Genomic DNA, 14,876 nt, shown 5'->3' with positions numbered 1-14,876 from the left:
CCAAATCCATGCACCGTATACAGATTGAGGGACCTTAATCTAAGGTTGAAGTACCCCCTCTTACTCAGAAAATTTGAATAACGTAAAAACTGTGTAACACTTCTCAAGGTTAAAACGAGTGCAGCTCGGTGCATAGAAGAATTTCCGCTGCTCAAAATAAAATTAAAGATTATTTTTGATGCGGTGTTAAGGACACTGCAAATCTTTCTACGCCCAGAAGTTAATCCATGAGCGTAGATTGTGGACATTGTTGGTTAAAACTTGAAAGGCGTAAATGTAAAATGTAACGAAAGGGCTCATGCACAGCACCCAATTGGACCAAATAGTAAAGTGACTCCCAATTCTAATCCCTTCACATGTTGTTGAGCAAGATCTGCTAAATGGAATTACAAAAACCAGAACAAGACAGCTCCCTTGGTTACCATGTGAATAAGTGGAGAGAGAGAGAGAGAGTCTGTTTGTTTTTGGTTCCATTCTAACTGCAAGTTTCAAGTTAGTGGACTGTAATTCCTAGACACTACTGTACTATTGACTTTTTGGACTGTTAATTTGGTAGACCCTATACCCCCAAGGAATGGTCGTTTTAGTCTTGTTTGTGTAGCCTATTTTCCGATCACACTTTTGAGGCATTGTTCTGTACGAGGCTATATATCTCTGGTTTTAGTCTTGATGAGGGTATATATGGGAATGCAAATAAAAGAAAAGGACTTGGATTGATATTGATTAGGATTGTTCCAAAATATGGTTGCTTTATGCGAGTTAGGATCTAAACAAGTCTTAGTTTTCTGCTAATCACATCAATTGATTCAGTATCATTGAGGTGTTGGCTTCTCGCAACAAGATAAATAAATTCCAACTCCAATATTACCCTTTTATATATTGAAGATCTTGATCATGTTTCTTCAATGATTTAGTAAAATGAACAACATTCTTAAGCGTGTCACTGACTGTGTTTTTCGTGGAAAACTAAGTACTGAGAAGAAGAAAGAACAAGTAAAAATTGGTCAGGCATGTTACCAAATAGCGGACGCTACCGAAGGTGGAAATTCTTTTTCTTAACAATAAAAAAGAAGACGAATGAATTACTTTTCTTTCCAAGTGAGGTTAATGTGAATTGTAGAGCGTGAAAATTGTGAACACAGAACACAAAGACTGCATACAAGACTCTAAATTCTCTTTACACTATTACACTACTAAAAGGGTGTTTCTCATACACAGGCTCATCCTGTGCTCTGTTAATAGTTTGAAAGCTGTATTTATAATTTGGTACGTAGCCTATATTAAATCACATTTAGATGATCAAGTACTGTAAACGGTGCATCGGTTCGTGTGCATGAAGTTTGTCTTTTGCGATTGAAGAATAGAGATGGAGACATTAAAGAGAGGACGAGGACCTCTGTGCAAATCTTGATATAAACACGGTTGGGTTGTGAAAACCCAGAAGGCAACAGAAACCAGAAACAGAAACTTTGGACCCAAAAGAACAACCAAAAATGAACTCTAGAGTAACTAGACCTCGCTGCTTTTCATTCTCATGAAAAAATACCGACTGTTTTGTTTAATGATTCCAAAACCCTAGCTCTCCATTATTGCGACTTCTTTCAACAATATCATTTTCAAATACACGTCCCAACCCGAGTAACACTTCATTTGTGTCTCAAAAGATAAGGAAAATATATTCAATAATTGAAAAGGAACAAAAATATTATTTTAGGAGAAATCTTCTGAGTTAATTATATTCAAATATCACTCTCGGTTCAAACTCACCCAGAAGAAAAAGAATAACAAGGGAGAGCTGAACACCTCTTGGTAGAGAATAGTCTCTCACAAAATCGTGATTTAAATAACTTTTTGAGTAATACTGTAATACAAACAACTACATAGCTAGGCCGGCCCGTGTTTTTTCCAAAGGCACAAACGTTTTGTTAGTCTCCTCGGTATTCGACTCTCTTAGACACTTTAATTCGCCTGAACACTCGTCTCTACGAGATTCAATGTCAACTACACAAAACACATTTTTTCCATTAATAACACCCACCTTAACTACAATTAATCTTTAAACACCAAAAAGTATACATATAATCTCAGGCAAACAAACATACATACCGACAAACTTATATCACCGTATAGTCACAAACAAGAATAGATCTAGAATATACACATGTAAATTTTCACATACGTATGATAACATTAGCAATAGAATCATGCTATTAGAATGCAAATCACATACCTCAGAAATTAGAATATGCCTAGCCTTGTCCTTTCTCGACACTCGTGGCTCTCCTTTGTTGCTTACACTTTCCAACCAGCATATAATCCCTGACGAAAGAGAGAAAGAAAAACTCAAACTAGTGAAATCACTCTAGAGGTCTTGAGCTTCACCCTGTGTTTTATTACTCAATTCTCATCCTAAAGACAGGTTTACTGTATTCTTGGAAGATCTTCAAGGAAATTAGGTATACCTTGTAATCCAAGAATTATAATCAAATGTAATGCCCCTCACAAAGACTTGGGAGCATTTATGGCGGACTTGTTCAAAGAGCCACCTGGTTGCAGCCCAAACATATTTCAGAATTGTAATATATTAGTTTTTATGAGCCATATAAATTTGAGGTGCGGTAGTTGAGTTGATTAAGATATTTGAGACCAAACCTAGTTTTTTTAGGTTCGACTCCCAACCAGCTTTCAATTTCTCATTCTTTTTTTTCTTCTTTCCTTTCCTTTTTTGTTCTCACATTTTGATTTTTCTTTTCTTATGTATTTCTTAATTTTACTCACTCTTTTATTTAATGACAATAATTATATGGTCATTGAGAGTAAGTTGAGCTACCGTGTCTTTATCTCCTCTCTCGTGCATTCATACTTATGCATAGATGTTACACACATAAAAATTTGGGATTCCCCCAAGAAAACTTGCACAAGCCTACCCCATTTTCCAATCCTAAATCCGCCTCCAAGAAGTTTGAGGGGTTGGTTATTATTTTTTCAACACTCACTTTGTAAACAAACTTATAAGAAAGAGACTATCTTTTATCCTGTAATTTTATTCCCTCTTTTTCTTTTTTCTTTTTTTGGAGGGGGCAGACAAGCTATATTTTATTCCCTCTTTAACACCCTTGATAAGTAAGAAATATCAGTATGTCTTATAATTCATAAGAAATAACTCCTAATGACCAAATTCAAATCATACTTATAGAAAACAAATTTTGTAATTAGTACAAAATCGCCATATAACTCTTATAGAGAAATGATTGTTGGTTTCAAAAATTTAAAGTCACAACATTGACATCAATCCTAGTTGTCATGTCTGTCACCTAAACACATCACATACTTTCAAAAGCATGTTATGTAATAGTTAAATAAAAATACAATTTTATCTTTCCAAAATGTAATGACTGATTATTTTGGCTTTGCTTTAAGGTTTACTCACTCTTGGACTAGAGTTTAGGATCCTGGCAGTTGATAGTTGCATATTTAGTTCTTCGCTTGTTATAAATGATCCTTCTTGAGGGTGGCCCTACAAGATGATTCTGGATACTTGTCTATCAATTGTCAAAATAAGTTGCACCTCACCTAATGTGCATGTTGTATTACTGATTCCTCCGATGTTTATTTTGCTTCTATGGTTATTCGACTCGAGTGTTTTATAATTTTTTGCTTTGTTCTTATTTTTTCGTCGTCCGTAAGGGTGTTCTATGTACAAGTTGGTTTTCTTACATTATCAAAATATGAAGTGACGTCCTTACTTAAAAAACAAAACAAAATCAAAACTATATTTCCTTTTCCTAATCACGAATGGATCAGATCTTTCCTTCTTCTTTTGGTATCTTATGCAAATATTGACAAAGTGCAAAGTGATCGTACCTCAGGGTTTATCTTGATGATCGTCCAATATATATAAATACACGTACACCACACAACATATGGATGTTCATAGTTTCGATCTTCAGGCTGCTCCGTACAGTAGGTGTAGTTCGATATATGATCATATGTCTAATCAATTTATGCATTCAGTGTTATATGATTCAAATGGGACAGGGTTCGTCCTGTAATTTCGGTTTATCTCTTCTATTCTCATTTTGTTTCTTGACTTTGGGTAAGCTGAGGCTGATGGCTTGTCCTGGAGTGCCCACACACGGTGGTTTCGATGGCGACTTGATGAAGAGTGTGGATCCAAATGAAGATCCTTGGAAAGGGATTTGACACAAAACCAGCATTGATGAATTTACCCTAAGCATTCCAAAAACTACCAGCAGAACAAAATTTATACTCTTGTGTATTAATGATTTGCCTTAATTTTTGTTTCCCGTGTTTCCCTTTCTACTTCGATCATATTTACATTAACCCCCATATGAAGTATTATTAATCCAACTCAACATGCATTCTGATAGAGATATCAATTTGTTAAAAAGTAAAGATCGAGTAGGGTACTGTTCGATTCATAATATTAAAGTATTGATTGCATATTATTGATTAAACACTTTTGGAGTTTATTTTCGTACATGCAGTTGAATATATACATATGCACGCCGTATTACAACAAGAACATATAGCTAGTTTTGTTTTTGGGAACATGCCAAATGGCATAGTAGGCCGGCACCCTGTAATATTTCTCTCAAGTTGTTCTCCATGCACGTACCTATTAGTTTTGCATGATTAAGAGGTAGCAAAACCTTGCCGACAGGGCATTGAATCGTTAGATATATCGACTAAAACGAGCTAAAATTTGTCAAAAATTAAAACAAAAATTAAATTAGAAGATTACGAACTATACGAAAGATAGAAAGCGATTTATGAATGAACAAACCAATGAATGATAGCTGGGGGACTTTTTGTGTGAATCAAAATGGAAAAGGGTTTGGTCGGATGTGAAGATAGAATACTTATGGTACGTACGTACTGGTAGGTTGCCTGGGTTGTTGCTTGCTAGAAGAGGCTGCAAAAGGTTGTGTATTTATATATCAGAATGAGACTGTTCACTGTACGTTCTGAGAGAGATCGATGGAGAAAGCTATGATATATCTCAATATCAGCACACGCGTACGTATACACACACACGCACGTATACATGAATCTCAATTATTCAAGTCTATGCATGGCTGGCTCCATAGATATGCAGGCGGCAGAAGAAGAAAAAAGGAAAGGAATGTCTACCCACACGCACACGTACATATATTTATCATCTTTATTTTTGGCTTATGATAGAAATCCATGATAACAGATAAAAGATGTGATGTATATTGAAGCATCCAGTTGCACGAGGGCCTCTATTTTGTTTGCTTCGACATTTCTTGTGCCAGAGAGGAAATAATAATGCTCAACCCATTATTTCTGATCATCTAAATTATTGATCTCTCTACCAGAGTGGAGTGCATGTACACAATTCGAGATACAAATAATGTTTTGTATTTTACATGTATATCTATATATACTTTTATCCGACATATATTCGATCAGTGGAACATGGCGATGGAGGAGGAGATTTATGAACGATTTATACATATATATTATGCAAACCAGTAACGCCTTGAAATATATGAATTATTGAATATTCTTATCTTTCCGGGTTAATATGGACCTGGAAGATTTTTAACTCGTTAATTGTACTGTGCTCAAAATTTCAAGTGAGTAAACCTATCATCCATATAATTCAAGGTAATGCAGGAAGGAGGATAAAATGAATCTTTGAGGAAAACTTCATCTGGATCTAAACTCCCATTTTCTTCTTTAAAAAAAGAAAAGAAAAGGATAAATAGACCATAAAAACCAATCCTCCATGCGTATTGCAGTACAATGTCCGGCTAACTTTGGGAATTTTAGGGTATGGTGAATAGTGTACGTAGAGTTTTGACCTAGCTAGGTCGCCTACAAAGAGTTTCGGTCAAAAACACCAAAGTCAGTTTCTTCCTCATGGCATGGCCTGTAGAACAGTAAATTAATCAGAGACAGTGTCGAGTGTCAAACTCAGTGAGGATCGAGGACCAGACCTACCTCCTTGAGACTCACAATCTCAGTTCCCAAACTGAAATATTTGGAAAAGATCAGTAAATATTAATCTACACAATAAATTATATTGCAGCAAAAGAAAAATAATTCTGAGCAGAAGCACTCAAGCACACGGGTCCTGAATTGCAGAGAGAGAGAGAGAGAGATGGTAGAGATGGTGGTGTTTGTTTTCTAGTTCTTGACGTCTTTATCCTAACCACAGGGGTTTTTCTTCAATTCCCCTCCTATCGATCTCAACTCGCTCGGCTCAGCTATCTGCTCTCTATGAAGTATGAAGTATGAACTATATGATTGCATGAGTGCATGCACGTGTGGTAGGTCTGTCCACGTGCAACTGTTTTATTCACTGAATTGATTGCTTTGTTCTTTGCTTCAATTCCATCTCTCCCTCTCTGATTCCTCTGAATCTCTTTTACCCGTACTCCTCTCTCTGATCGATGTTTTATTTTTCTGGGGAAGACTTCTGTCTCTTTCTCGCTTCCTTGTTTCTTACTTTTAATCACGAGGTAATTAACAACTCATGAATCCTTTGAGTGCTTTCTCTTCAACCTTTGCAGTTCTTACTCCGGCAAAGTCACCGTTGGTAAAGAAGCCATATATAAGTAGTAGTACTGGTAGCTCATGCTCATCAACTACCAATTTACCACTGGTCTGGAATTCTGTCGTCCCATCTCGACAATAGGGTACTATCATTTACCAAATCGGACAAAGGTGTTAGTTTCTTTCGACAAGTCACCTTATCCCTAGCTGGTCTGGTGTTTTACTTTTAATTTCACTGTGCCAAATCAAGTGTCAGATTAGTAAAATTTTGCAGTTCACCTTATTCGAGTGTCGCATGCACACTTTTCTTCGCAAAATTATAGGGTAGTTTCCTCCAGGAGCCAGGATAGCACCCTGTTTATTGTCGAGCAATTTTGGATATCATGTAAAATAATCATTATTTCCTCCAGGAGTACGATTACTGTAAGTTTATATATAATCCAGCTACATTTTTCATGATCTATAATTCATAATATTTGCAAGACTAGTATGGGTTAAATGGAAAACCATTAAGCCACCCAAATTAATTCATTTCCGGAGAGACCTGTTGTTGAAAATGCCATTTTCTATCCTATTGTACTTGCTCTGTGCTAGCTACTCGCAGCAGTACTACTCAGAGAACTGATCACAGATCACGCGTGCTGGTCTATGACTATACTACGCCCATGCATGGACCGGGTTATAGCCTCTAATTGTTTCAGTTGGACGTTGTACGTATAGATATTAGGGTTAGGTATCAGCTAGCTTGGCATAGATAGAATGAGTTCAATTGAACTTTCGGCTACTCGATGCCCACAGTAGCAAGTAGTAACCGACGCTACTCTTCCAGAAAACACCCAAAAACCCTAAAGCCAATCACCAACTTTCCTCTTCGAGAAAACACCCAAAAACCCTAAAGCTCGTCGTCAATAATGCAGACCTCACTCTACTGATATGCAAACTCGTGCGTTCGTCCCTAGCTATATCCCCAGCGTCAATCTACTACCTTTCTAATCTACAAAGTCCAGACAAATCTGTCGAGCTAGTGAGCCACCCCAGCTCTAGCTTCACAATTCCCAACTTATGGGTGTAGTGATGCACTGATGCTCCTATCTAGGAACTAATATGACGCGGTCGGGACTAGATTTTCGGTCGGAACTAATATGCACTGATTCCCTTTAGTACGCAATTATTATAGATTTCTGGGATATCATTTGTCAAAATTTTAATTTTCAGATCCAAACTTTATGAAATGCTCATCAAATTCTTTTGCGACAATAATTATGTACGTGTACAACAATAATTATAAAATGAATGTATGATTGAACTATGAGTGCCCTTGAACTATATAGTCTATATGTATCTTCCATGTTACGTGGTTAAATGTTTTGCTTTGTAATGTATCTATAATGCTCTAGGCTTTAAGCACATATGTCCAGTTGGTTAAGCTATGTTAAGTTAAAGATCAATTAAAATCGGATCTATGGTACGGAGGGACTTAAACTTAAGAGAAAGATGTGTAGATATACTATATATTAGTTAAGCTTGATTATGATGTTAAGTGAATGTAGTAGTATGTATGTGGTTCCAAGCGACATTTTGCAAAAAAGATTCTCACACGAAGCTTTAGGTAGAGACTCGCACCCCCACCCCATGTGTGAAAGGGGTCCCCTCGATTGGCCCTTGCATATATTTGTTTGGTGTATAATTGGATCTTTGTCTTTGCTCTTGTTTCTTTCATTCCCACTTTACATTTTTAATCCTAATTAATTCTCTTTGCTTTGAGTTTAATTTGAGACTTGATAGCTAAGGGTTCGTCCGCAACTCAACATTAGGTAACCTTGTATGTTGTGGCAGGCCGGGGCTGCCCCAAAACCCACGTGATCGGGTGGTGTGCTTGGCCACAACAGGGATCGAAGGATGGAGATTTGAGCTAGGGCATCAAATTCCATTGTAAAATGTGTGCAACTATGGTGGGGCTGGAATAGATCCGACAGAGAGATTGGGGTAGGGACTCATGAGTAGTCTTAGTTTCTTTAACAAACAAGAATGGAAACGATGGAGGATGATGATGGTGGTGCATGCCCCAATGGCATGTTACCCCCTCGTGGGTGTATCGTAATCGTCCTTGGTACGTTTGTGCATGTTTTGACAAGTTCCTGACAGCCACTTAGATATGTGTATATGGCTAAATGATCCATCCTCCTTCACCCCAACCCCCTTACCATCATGCCAAACCGTCAATTCCAAATCACTTTTGCTATGATGATCGAACAACAAAGTAATTCCGGAACGGAACAACGTACATGTACAATATATTCCATGTCGATCGTGACCATATATGTTGGGTTATGATTATTTTTGTTTCTCTTTTCACAAGAGCAATACATACCACTTCACACCAATCGTTTGTTTTGTTCGTCTAACTCTATTTCTTCATGAATAATTTGAGCAAACTATGTATTGATAATTGATAATTGATCTCATCTTATCGAAAATAGCAACATGTAGATTGCAAGATTCGACTGTATAGACAAGTGCACATCGATTAAATCAAATTAAGCGAGGAAATGCATCTATATAAGCACTTTTTTTATGTAACTAGATGAAACTTGCATTCTTCATGCATTCAGTGATTTGTGCGGTTATGAAGCTAATATCCCTCACAAAACACCCGTAAAAGATAGTTAAACCATGAAAACTTCTCACATCTGAAACTGTCTTAGGTGCTGGCCACTCTCTAATTGCACGCACCTTCTCCTCATTAACATGTATACATGTTAGATCATAATTTTCATATATTCTAATGCCCTAAAACATGGAATTTACTTATTCTATGTGTTTAATTTAATTTAGACTAATTGATTTCTATGTTTTGTAGAATATGTTAACAAAAAGAGAAAAATGTGAAATTCCGACAATTTTCCGAGCACCACCACTTTTAGCGGTACTATTATGGCTGAGTACCACCACTTTTGGTGGTGCCATGCATTTTCCGGCTAATTTTATGGAGGAGAAACACATTGTTCTATCACAACTAAATCTCATCTTTTTAGTTGAGATTTAACTACACCACTTTTCTCTATTTCTTACAAAATCATGGCTCTCCATTCTCCAAAAATCCACATCTATATTATGCAAAAATCTGATTTAATTTTGGATATAATCATCACCTCTAGACCCATCATTACATAGTCATTCACCCACTTCCTCCATGATCACCTACTTTCTTCTTTATCACTCACTTCTTCCATTATCATTCACTTTCTTCCATGATCACTCACTTCCTCCATGATGACCAACTTCCTTCTTTTATCATCTACTTCTTTCCATGAACACTCACTTTCTCCTTTATCACCCACTTCATTCCATGATCACCCACTTTTTTTCATGATCAATCACACACTTACTTCTTTTATTACTCACTTTTTCCATAACCAACCACCTCACTCACTACACCATTATCTCTCATTTTCTCTAATTTTTCCACCACCATTCTCCTCTATAAAAACATTCATTACCATCATCTTAAAACACACCATTTCCACCACCAATCAAGAGAAAGAGAGGAAGAGAACATTTCCAATTACCCATCTCATTCTAAAAACACCAAGTTTCATCACTTCATCATCCACTATTTTTAATACACCATCATCAAATAAGGAGGAAGAAAATGAGTCTAGCATCATTTGAGGATCTTCATCACCACCATGTCAAGATCTCCATGAGTTCATCCACATCATCCTCAACTTGAGATTCACTAGTCACCTCTCTACCATCTTTTTACTTTGATGTTCATAAACATGTTGAAACTTGTGTATTTGTTTATGAGTGAGTAGTTAATTTGTTGGGGTTAGGGTGAAAGCCCTAGCCAATATTGTATGACATTGATATAAATATTTTGTTTGATACACTTTTCATTAGCACTTCAATATGCTAGTTCAAATGTTAAACATTCATGCTTAAACTTAATCAATTTATGTATGATTTTTTTCCATGACATGATGAATGATTAAGGCTTGATTAACCTTAATTGTTTGAAATATGATAGCATATCATATGTGCATGTTAGAGTTGTGAACTACAATCACTAAGAGATAAACATGGTTGGTTTGCATGATTTATTCATCTCCAAACTTTATGCACTTAGGGTAATGCATTTGATACTTAACCGGATTCATATGCATGACTTGAGTGGTTAAGTACTACACCCGAGAGGGATTGCTTGATACCAGCAAATGATATTGTCCCTTGTCATACCCGAGAGAGATACAAGGAGATAAATTGGTTAGTTAGAGTGACATCATTCAATTTAGTAGCATCATTGTTCACAAGAGAAGCTAGATGTGGAAACCTTAAGTCCTAACTCTCATCTATTTCATCACATCTAGTTTAACATAGCCTAGTTTACATTTTAAGTGGTCATTTAGTTTTTAGAAGTAACTCCACATCCGAAATAAATTTAAATCACTACACCATCTTGCATATATCCACCATGAATTTAGGTTCACTTGTGAGCCTTAATTTGTGACTTGTACATTTCCATATTTTTCTAGCATCCCTTAGGTTCTCCTAGCTAGAGAGGGTTTTCCAATCCCTTAGGTATGACATCCCCTACTCACAATCTCACTACACTATAATTTGACCCTTATACTTGAGGGTGACCTTTGAGTCGACAATATCATCTTCTCCAACCACAAATCCTAAAAACAGTAGTTAGTGGGTGCAAAAAGTGCACTTCTTTAGGTTAATATATAACTTGTTAGCTTGCAACACTTTTAAGAACATGTCTTACATGCTCCAAATGCTCATTCTTCTCTTTACTAAAAATAAGAATGTCATCAAAATAAATAACAACAAAAGATCTAATGAATGGATGAAGAACCTGGTTCATAAGCCTCATTAAAGTGCTAGGGGCATTAGACAACCCAAATGACATCACCAACCACTCATATAACCCATCGTTGGTCTTGAATGTTGTTTTCCACTCATCTCCAGGCTTGACTCAAATATAGTGATATCCACTCCTTAAGTCTATTTTGAGAACCACTTCGACCCATTTTACTCATTAAGCATGTCTTCTAGGCATGGAATGGGGAACATGTACTTGATAGTTATCTTGTTAATAGCCCTACTATCTACACACATCCTCCATGTTCCTCCTTTTTTAGGCACCAACAGGACCGGAACTGCACACGAACTCATACTCTCTCTAATGAACCCCTTCCTCAACAGATCTTCAACAATCTCCCATAATATTTCACACTCCTTAGGGCTTATTTTGTAATGTGGCAAATTTGGTAAGCTAGCTCTTGGAATAAAGTCAATCTACTATTGAATGTCCCTCATGGGAGGAAGTTCATTGGGATCTCATCAGAAATTAACTCTTTAAACCCCTCCAACACCTCCAACACCTCCTTAGGAACCTCCTCACATTGCTTTTCTGATGTCATTAAACCATTAACCACTATAGGAAAAATGGTTTTGGATTTTTTTAAGGCATCATTTATCTCATACTCACTGTTGGTAATGGTAAGGAAACTCGAAGTCTCCTTTCTGGAACTGGTGGAAGTGCTTGTGGGGTGCCATCGCAATCTTGTGTAGATTCCAGGTAAACAACATTACATTATCCCTAACCTTTTGAGTAACATCTAGATCATATTGCCAAGGTCCTCCCTAATAGTATGTGACAAGTATCCATATCAATCACATCACATATAACCTTATCACGATAGTGCTTCCGAATTGAAATAGGAACTCTACATGACATTGTGACTTCGGCTTGAGGACTTTTCTTTACCCAACCTAATTTGTAAGGCCTAGGGTGAAGTTGTGTAGGCAATTTCATAAAATCCACTAGTTTATGCGACACAAAATTCTCACAACTTCCATTGTCTACAATTATCTCACATACCTTGTTATTCACTGAGCAGGCAGAACGAAATATGTTGTGTCGTTTTCCTCCCTTGGCGCCAACATGACTCTCTATAACACCAAAGTAACTTTCTCCAGCCCTTCTTCGATAGCAAACTCAGCCCCGCAGTAATCATCATCTTTTTTATCCTTTTCCTCTTCATCGTTCTCTCCTTCATTCTCTACTAAATTCACCTTCTTTCTTTCTGGATAAACATTAGAACAATGACTAGGTTTATTGCAACGATAACAAATATCTCCAAAAGGCTTAGCATAATGATTCGTCTTCTGGTTCAGATTAGGGTTCCTGGTCTGATCAGGATTCCCGGGCTTTTCAGCAGCTTTGCTACTTTCTCCTATCTTGGTAGGAATGATAGTCGTCTCATATGTAGGATTCTGCCTTCCTCGTACGGATGAGTAGAAAGATTTCTTTGCCTTCTCCATCATCTAAGACTTTAATGCTAAATTTTGAGCTGCAGGTACAGTCCACATAGTCTGCAGTCTGATTCTCTCGGGAATGGAAGGTCTTAATCCACTCAAATACCTCGCCACCTGTTGAGCTTTTGACTCTCTCAATTCATTACGTTTTGTTAGCCTAAGAAACTCATCAGTATATTCATCTACTATTCTATTTCCTTGTACACAGTCTATGTACATGTGATAGAGTATTTGTTCATAATCTACAGGGAGAAACCGATCCCTTAAGAGTTGCTTCATTCTCCACCATGTCTGAACTGGTTTCTTTCCTTGCCTCCAACATTGTTGTTGTAACGTATCCCACCACACAACATGACTACTCTTCAATCGAAAGGCCACCATTTTTACTCTCTTCGTCTCTTACACTTCCATCATATCAAAGAATCTGTCAACTTCTACCAGCTAATCAAGGAAATCCTCAATTTTCAGATGCCCTGTGAAAGTTGGAATTTCAGCCTTCATCTTATAATCAGTTGGATTAATCGGATTATCACTACCAACAACCGAAAGTTCTCCCTCCGACTCAGAGCCATCATCCTCTTCACGTTTCAGATTATTGTTGTTGTTTTGGCCTAGCAACACCAAAATCTGACCAATCTGATTTTGTAACTCAGTTATCTGAGCATTGAACTTAGCCTTCGTAACAGGTTTAGGGTTTATAAACAGCCTTCGTAACAGTTTGATCAACCATTGAATACGAATTGAAAACCACGAGGAAAATAACCTTCTCGAGTACCAACTAATGCAGCGGAACTAATCCGTTAAAATCTACTAACGACAATCTTGAATCCAAAAGACTAGGGTTTCTGGAATCCATGAGAAATTCTGGAATCCACCAGGAATATTAAGAGAACTCAAAAAATTTATAATATGGAAAATGTCTCATACAGCCACAAGAGGTAGCTTAAATATTAAAACGAAATCTTAGGGCGCTAACAAAAGCCTAATCAAGTCCATGGGTTAAAATAAAATAAAATCCAAAACAAATAAATTCCAAAATAAAATTAGAAAACACTAAAGTTATTTTTGAAAGCCTAAACAACGTCGGATGTCCGAAAAAGCACACACGTCGTGGCAAATCGACGAGTTTGGTTTCTAGCGCCATTCCATTTCTAAAAATGTATCATTCGCCTTATTATGAGCTCGTAGCCCAAACATGAACAATACCGGCTATCCCTTTCTTGCGTCGGTCCATTTGCTCTTCGATTCTTCATATCATATGTTCTACATCATTTTGAAATGTGCGACTATGAATCTTACAAATTCTTTCAAGATTTTTGTATGATTCCACTTAATGATATCTTTTTATTAGTATTTTAAATGAAAGATGTAAAGTGAAGTAGAATAACTTCTTGTAAGAGATTAAGTTTGCATGTAATAATTCAAACACTGTTTGTATAGTTTGTTTTTGAATTATTGCAAGGGAAACAATTTGATAGCTAGGTATCGATAAGATAATACCCTACCCGTACTATTCAACGCTTTTGAGCTATGCTTTGAAAATTATTTCGCATAATTGATGTTTTGGTGCATTTCTTAATCAAACTAGCTATTTAGTAGTGCGTTGACGACAAGAGTACTCCACAAACAATGCGCAATAGTCAAAATAGCATAAAACAACACGAGTACTTATATAATATATACTATTAAATCAAATCCACAGTATCCACTACATGCCCATAATCACATACATTTGAATCCAATTAAGAAAACACAGAGATCTCCCTCTTGTTCGATCATTGGCTCCCTCTTTAATTTCCGCAATTTATCTACACCAATAACATGAAGCCCATTATTCTATATTGCAAAGCAACATCGAAGCATGCATGTTACAAACTTAACTAGTGAAACAAATCATAACTATCAGATTAGGTAATCAAGCAGATCTCATCTCACTATTATTCCGATAACAAAATCCTAAATCACTAATAGACATTGATATTATAAATATATTACATTTT

Source organism: Argentina anserina, chromosome 6, assembly GCF_933775445.1.
Source record: "Argentina anserina chromosome 6, drPotAnse1.1, whole genome shotgun sequence".
In the NCBI taxonomy this organism is placed as follows: Eukaryota; Viridiplantae; Streptophyta; class Magnoliopsida; order Rosales; family Rosaceae; genus Argentina; species Argentina anserina.
The sequence above is the reverse complement of the archived record's forward strand: the minus strand, read 5'-3'. Positions refer to the sequence as shown.